Source organism: Gymnodraco acuticeps, unplaced genomic scaffold, assembly GCF_902827175.1.
Source record: "Gymnodraco acuticeps unplaced genomic scaffold, fGymAcu1.1, whole genome shotgun sequence".
Classification (NCBI taxonomy): domain Eukaryota; kingdom Metazoa; phylum Chordata; class Actinopteri; order Perciformes; family Bathydraconidae; genus Gymnodraco; species Gymnodraco acuticeps.
In genome coordinates this window covers 273,140-281,295 of record NW_022991470.1, presented here as the reverse complement: position 1 = coordinate 281,295, position 8,156 = coordinate 273,140, and positions in this window count along the sequence as shown.

Below are 8,156 nucleotides of genomic sequence, written 5' to 3'. Positions count from 1 at the left end.
TCTTGCAGTGTGTGTCTACAGTAAGTGAGCCCTCCTCTGTGCTTCTCAGGCTGCAGATTTGCCTAAAGATCCAATATAAATCATCATCATTATTATCATCATCATCAACAAGCTTTTCTTTTTCAGTAAAAATCAACTACGCAATAATCACTTTTACAGCCATGTCCTGAATTCAAAATAATACGAGTTTAGTTAAATATCTAAAGAAATTAAACAATATATGCCTATTTTGATAAGTTGTACTTGGTTGTATTTTGCCTATATTATGAATAAATGTCCAATATTTTGACATTAAGTATCAACATTGTTTTGGTCGCCACCACCGCAACTAAGTTAAATATCTGGCTCTTTAGCTGCTGATTGCTCCATTATGTTCACCAGCTAGTCTAACATCTGCTCAACAGGTAGTGTATAGTCTGCAGTTGGGTCCGGAATACCAAAACATTTAGCTGGAAGATAACTCTTTAGATCTGCAGTCGTATAAATCAGAAAAGTAACAAAATCAGCAGCAAAAACATTGAAAGTAAAATGAACCACACCATCTTCATCAGTACAAGAGACCTCGCTCACATACAAGTAGTCTATACGTTGTTCATATAAGAAAAAAGCAGCACAATTAGACACAAAACAGTATTTTGAGCAAGTTGTACACGTTTCAAGCAGTGACTTTGAAAGAGTTTCATCATTCCCTGAATCAAAGGAGATTTAGTGACTCGTGACATTTCGACTCCTGAACTGAGTCCTCCCGTTGGCTGCTCGCTCGCTGTATGCTGCAATGCGCCATATTGACCTGCCGTTGACCTGCGCTCTGACTTTGTGTTCCACACACTGTGGCACTGAGCTTGTAAGTGCAACACATTCAAGTCAAGTCTCAATAGCAGTGCGAACAACACTTCTCATTAAAAAGTGACAGTCTGCCACTCAAATTTCATCTGATCCAAAATAGGTCCAGTTTTAAGATCTTTCCACACTGACTACATTTCAATAATGAACACATGCCTTCATGATTCAACCTCCTCCATCCCACAGCGCTTGATGATGGACCTGTAAGTGTAAATGCACATGTTCAGCAGCCACGTGTCGCAGCAGATGTGGCCTAAAGCCTCAGCAGAGTCTCCTGTGACGTGCTGGCCGCTGACCTTCTGTAACATTTGAAGATGTGACGGCCCTCTTGTCAAGGACAGCACACTTCTGTGGCTGATTATGATGCTTTGCCCTTTCATTAATATGCCTCACCTCCAGATTTGCTATATGGCATTTGCATGACATTAGCATATATCTTAGGGCCAGCCGTTTGACGCTGCTGTGTGTGCGGAGCGTGTGTGAACGACACCTGTTCACACAGTGGAGGTTAGGGTGAAGAGGGTGGAAGACAGTCTCTGGGACATGAAGATGCAGCTGCAATTTAGGGGCTTTGCAGTTTAAAAAAGTTAAATCAAGTTCACATTCAAAAAGTAAAATGTTACCTTAATTTATTTTGAGTTTTAACCCAAAATATGTCCAAATGTAGACATTGTATTCAAACTAGATGCAGTTTACTTAGGAAAAGGCACACAAGAAAAAACTCTAAATTAGCAATCTTGCCTTCAGAAGAGAATATTTCTTCTATTTGTCAAAATAAATCCTTCTCCAAAGAGGGTATTTGAGAGACTGTACTATGGGCACAGCAGTGCTTTGAGCAAAAAGCTAACGTTGGTAGGCTAACATGCTCACAATGACACAACTAAACATGTTTATTTTTACTGGTATAACGTTGGATGATGGTGGTGAACACAAGTAAGAATTAGGAGAGTTTTCGGGCTCTTTCTAGGGGTCTCTACCTACTGGTTATGAGGCAAAAGGCCATCAAATATGGCCTCTCTGGCAAGATAAGCAACGGTCACTATCTTAAACAGAACCAAAGATATGTTATGTTGTTATACATCTTTGACCCATTTTTGGAAAGCCTTCCTCTTATATATATTAGTACGACATTAAAACGGCTCTTCTTCTACTTGTATTTTGTAATATAAAAAAAACTACACAGCAAAGACACTTTTAAAATCACTTGAGAGCAAGGATGGGATAAATTCCCTGTTCCATAATGTTCAACTTTCCATCCCCCATCTGTTTGCTTTTGTTGTTGTTGGGACAGTTGAGGTATGCGTGGGTGAGATCTGTGGTGCTTTCGTCCTTGTCTGAAGCTCAGCCTCGTGGTCCGTCTGAAGCTGCTTGGCCTGAGAAGCTGCAGCAGGTGGTGACCCTGCATTGCACAAAGCAGAGAGCAGAGAGCTGCAGCCAAATCCTCCAGTCTGAGAGCTGCCCACACTGACCAATCTGCCTTCAGAGAGAGCGCGTAGACAGCCACTTAAACAAACACTCTGGCAGTGTCTCTATAAAAGGCTTGATTTTGTGTTTTTACTTATTCTTATGTGAAGCATTTGGTCGAATTGGGATCATGTTGACAATTTGTTTTCCAGTTAAGGATCAGGTTAGCTTAAAAGGCAAAGAAGAAGAAGAATTGGGAGGGATGAAACCCTCTGTAATGGTCACACATGCAGAGCACACAGCACACACAGTGACATTTGTCCTCTGCATTTAACCAGGAGTCTAGTACTAGGAGCAGTGGGCAGCTATTGCTACAGCGCCCCGGGGAGCAAGGGAGTGAGGTGGGGAAGTGGGCTGTCCGGTGCCTTGCTCAAGGGCACCACGGCAGGGCAGGAGGTGAACTTGGACCTCTCCAAGTAGCAGTCCACACTCCAAATTTTAGGTCTGGTCAGGGACTTGAACCGGCAACCCTAGAGCTCACAGTCCAAGACCCTACTGACTGAGCCACTGCCGGCTAATGCTGATGACAGCACAGTGGCTCAGTCAGTAGGGTCTTGGACTGTGAGCTCTGAATAGAAAAGTTCTTATTGGATTATAGAAAATATTATTTTCTATAATCTAATAAGAACTTTTCTATTCAGCTTATTATTCACCTTGAGTGAGTTAGAAGGGGTCATTTCCATTGTTGTATATCAACAATGTGATGTTCCCTATAATAACAAATCACAAAAAAATGATCTACCTCCACTGCTCTAAAAAAAAAAATCGCACTCGTCTTTTCACTCATTCTTTTGTTTTTAGCAGCAACTTAATTATCTTTGATGGCAACTCCAGTCAGACAGACAGAGTGGGTCTAAGTGGGCCCTACTTACTTTCTTTTGTACATGTGGTGATTGCTGCAGTCTCAGCTAGCCGCATCCTGCCAACACAACACAATGAATCCACTAAATAAAAACCCAACCTGTCTTTTTTCACTCAACACGACTCAAACGGCAGCAACTAACTGGTTTTCACACGTGGATTGCAGATGCATTTGACATATGTATCGAATTGGATGGCCTAAACATGGATGCACTCTATACTGACATTTCATGGACAAATGTTATTTGAGTGTCAAGGCTTCATTCCTAACCAGCAAGTCTTTGCATTACATGAGGTCAACATTTTAACATAGGTTCAGGAGCATGGCCACGCCTAAATCTCCACCTCGAACCACGGCCACCCCTATTTATATCCGGCAAACTTCCGGCCACTGCTCGTCTCCATCCTTTCAACCCACCCTCCCTCTCCCTTTCTACCCATACAGTTCCCCTTCTGACTCACACCGAGCGATACATCCATTCCAGCCCTTGCCTGCCCTCTCGCCCCCAACATCCCTACATCCTAAATCCCTCATCCCTACATCCCTCCATCCCTCATCCCTTCATCCCTACATCCCTCATCCCTACATCCCTCAATCCCTCATCCCTACATCCCTTCATCCCTCATCCCTCATCCCTACATCCATCATCCCTCCATCCCCCATCCCTCATCCCTACATCCCTACATCCCTCATCCCTCATCCCTCCATCCCTCATCCCTCATCCCTCATCCCTACATCCCTCATCCCTCATCCCTACATCCCTTCATCCCTCATCCCTCCGTCCCTCATCCCTCCATCCCTCATCCCTCCATCCCTCATCCCTCCATCCCTCATCCCTCATCCCTCCATCCCTCCTCCCTCCATCCCTCATCCCTCATCCTCATCCCTCAATCCTCATCCCTACATCCCTCATCCCTACATCCCTCATCCCTACATCCCTCATCCCTCCATCCCTCATCCCTCATCCCTCATCCCTCAATCTCTCATCCCTACATCCCTCATCCCTACATCCCTCATCCCTACATCCCTCATCCCTACATCCCTCATCCCTCCATCCCTCATCCCTCATCCCTCCCTCATCCCTCATCCCTCATCCTCATCCCTCCATCCCTCATCCCTCATCCCTCATCCCCACATCCCTCATCCCTACATCCCTCATCCCTCATCCCTCATCCCTCATCCCTCCATCCCTCATCCCCTCATTCCTACTCCCTCCATCCCTCATCCCTCATCCCTCATCCCCACATCCCTCATCCCTACATCCCTCATCCCTCCATCCCTCATCCCTCCATCCCTCCATCCCTCATCCCTTCATCCCAACATCCTCTTCCCGTCACCATCTATATTAAACGGTGCATGTTATATACTGCGTATACTAACACCTTAATTCCAGGTATCGTCTGGGGGGCCCGTAATCAGCCCACGCAGATCATGCCGGAGACGGAACCCCCACTCTGAGTCTCCCACTGCACGGACCATAGCTCGTCCTCCCAGATCATCCCTTCACCCCCTCATATCATTCACATGTTACTTCAATAAAACGTACAAACATCACAGTGTTTGTGGCGTGGTTCCTGCTAGTGAATCTACTGTCCTGTGAAAGACTGACAGCGTCTCTAATGAAGCGTGACTCCAGGAGAATAGTCGGGTGCAAAGGCGCGAGAGGATTTGTGGTCGTTTACATTTCCAAACTGTGTCGCTAGACATGGAAGACAGTGACAAAAAAGCAAGTGTACTCCTCCTTTTTCATGACTCCAGGTACTTCAGTACGTTTACATTAATAAACCCTCACCAGAATAAACATTAGAAAATAGAATTGTTGATATACATTTCTGAAACTAATGATTCAATATATGAACATCTGTTGTGTAATCAACTTTTTAAGTGCAATTTTATGATCAAATATGAAACAGATACACAGAATCAGTTCAAATCGGAAAGGTCCTACCTTTGCCAATGATACAAATATTTCACACAGATCCTAGCTAATGGAGAAAGTCAAACATATAGACGTAAAATAGCTGGAAAATGTTCTCATTGGTTGATGGAGACCAAAACAGAGTGTAAAAGAGTGTGACTATTGGACTTAGATGTGTCAGGTAGACAAAAACATTATAATGATATGTTAAGAAGTGTGCTTAGTGTGTATGCATCACTTTTCCCAACACACATTTTCTGCTTATGATGGGGTTTTTCTGAAGCCAAGGTAATTATTCTTCTCGTTCACACATCACTGATATATTAATACACAGAATTCCTAGAAATCATGTTGCCGCAATATGTCTAAAATGACCTCCAGCTGTGGGCTCCCCCCTTCTGGAAATGGCTTCTTTATTGGTCACAACTTTATGGGTTTGAATCCTCCCTCCGTGACCTTTGTGAAATGTCATCACCGCTCTATCTCTCCAATCTTCTGCATCACTTTCTATTTTATACCGTCTATTAAAGGAAGCCATAAAAATAATCTTTACTATCAGTGCCAGTCAGAGAGGAGAATACACCACCTCATTACAACCCCTGTATCGAGGGGCTGATTATGGGATGGAAGAAACCAGGCAACAGAGTTTGAGAATGGGGCGTCACGGTGGATAAGTCCAATAATGGTGTGTCGTGTGTGTGTGTGTGTGTGTGTGTGTGTGTGTGTGTGTGTGTGTGTGTGTGTGTGTGTGGTGTGTGTGTGTGTGTGTGTGTGTGTGTGTGTGTGTGTGTGTGTAGTGTGGTGTGTGTGGTGTGTGTGTGTGGTGTGTGTGTGTGGTGGTGTGTGTTGTGTGTGTGTGTTGTGGGTGTGTGTGTTAGTCTGTGTGTGTGTGTTTGTCTGTGTGTGTCTGTGTGTGTGTGTGTGGTGTGCGTGTGTGTGTGTGTCGTGTGTGGTGTGTGTGTGTGTGCTGTGTTGTGTGTGTGTGTGTGTGTGTGTGTGTATAATGAAGTTTGCTTGTGTTCTTTGAGTGCATGGGGTTACATTTCAGCTTCACAACTGTCGCATCTCTCTCCCTTCACTCCCTGCAACTCTTCACTCTACCTGACACAAAGAAATGTAAAAGGAATAACAATTCATAAGAATAGAGTGCCCTTTTTACAAATACAAATATAAAATGCTCATTGAATCTAGCATTAAGAGCAGGCAAAATGTACTTAATTATGCCCTCTTACCTCCCTGGGTCCTTCTTAATGATCACACACAGACAAAGCACTATGATCCCACTGTGAAATGCCCCAGTGATGAAATAAACCATTGTGTGTGTCCTCGCCCCAATATGGTAATCTAGGATTAATTATGGGCCAACCCTAATGAGTATCTCTCTCGCCCTCTTAGATATGTAAATGTACCAGCAGTGGACGGCGTTGAGAGGCTTTTGTAAACTCTTTGTGCCCTCTGTGTTCTGTAAAAGTGGTAGGATGGGGCAGATATGGACAAAAACAGAGGTTTAGCTGCTATAGATTATTTATTGTATCATTACTGGAATTAAACATTGTCTATTATCACTGGGTCAAGATGTAAAATGTGTATTGATGCCTAGAAATCAGTGTATACTTAAACTGACTTGAGGGAATTTCACCTGAAACCTGCTAATATCACAGAAATATAATAAATACTTAGATACACTCGTGTTGATAAACTCAAAGTCAAACAAACTGACGCAGACGTTTTCAATATGGCTGTTTGCCATCAGTGGCTACCTGTCTCCCTGACAGCATGGGTGGTGAATTGCCTCAGCACCCATATTTAATTAGACAGGAAGTGTGAATATGGCCAGAACCAGAGGAAGAGTGCTCTTGTACACTTTCATCTTCGTCCTCTCATTTGAAAGCTGAGGGACGATGAGTCAGAGAGCGTCAGAGAGATTTGTGTTGGCAAAATAAAATGATGTTCAGCGTTACTTTAACACAAAGAAAATAATACGTTTTAATATCAGGAGATGCAAAGAGTCTATTGTGCCATTTGAAAAAGGTTCATTAAGGATGTATTGTATTGGAGCTGATGTGGGGCAAGTTACAAAATAGAAATGTTTGCTACTGTATGTATTTTATATATAAAGCTACTAGTGTTGTGGTTGATTCATGAAGCTCTGTCCTACACTCTGTGTCTAAACAAAGAGCATGACTTATAACTGCATTACTTAATACCCTGGATTGCAAACAAAAACACATAACAGGATTATTTTTGCTTCTCAGATACTGGGGCAAAACTAGACCAACAATAAATAGGTTGCACTCAACAGAAAATAAATGGCTCCCTAATCTCCCCCTCTCTGTTAAAAACATAACCTATTGCACAACCTGCACTACGGTTTTAATTACCCCCATAGGCCCGGTGACAAACACACACACGCACACACACACAATATTATAATTAAATGCTTCCCATTCAAAATCGAGTAAATAAACATCAGTAGCAAAATAAAGAATCAAAGTAATATCTGTATTTCTTCTCTGATATTGTTCTTATATCATGCATTATGTCACTGGCATTTTCATCTGTCATGTGTGTGTGATGTGTGCAATCTTTTCTTGTGTGTGGATTGTGTTGCCCACACATCAGATACTTTTCCTTTGGGGGTAAGGAACCCTCAAAGAACTACAGGTGTGTATTTCAGGGGTACAGTAGATTGTATGTTTGGTAGTGTAAATACTTTCTTGAAACAGATTCCTTTAGTTTTTCACATTTCATGCAAAAGTAATGAAAATTAACTATGAATTAATTGATCCCCATGGACATTAATGTATGTTTAAAGAGCTGGAAAACTGGTTAAGGGGTATTTAAAATGAATAAAACGTCTTAATTATAACTTCTACAAGAACATTTTAAAGATATCAATATGACAATATGAGTGTGGTGTGTGTGGTGTGTGTGTGTGTGGTGTGTGTGGTGTGTGTGTGTGTGTGTGTGTGTGTGTGTGTGTGTGTGTGTGTGTGTGTGTGTGTGTGTGTGTGTGTGTGTGTTGTCAGTCTGCAGGGCCTGCCTGATAAGCCTTATCTTCTCCGGGGT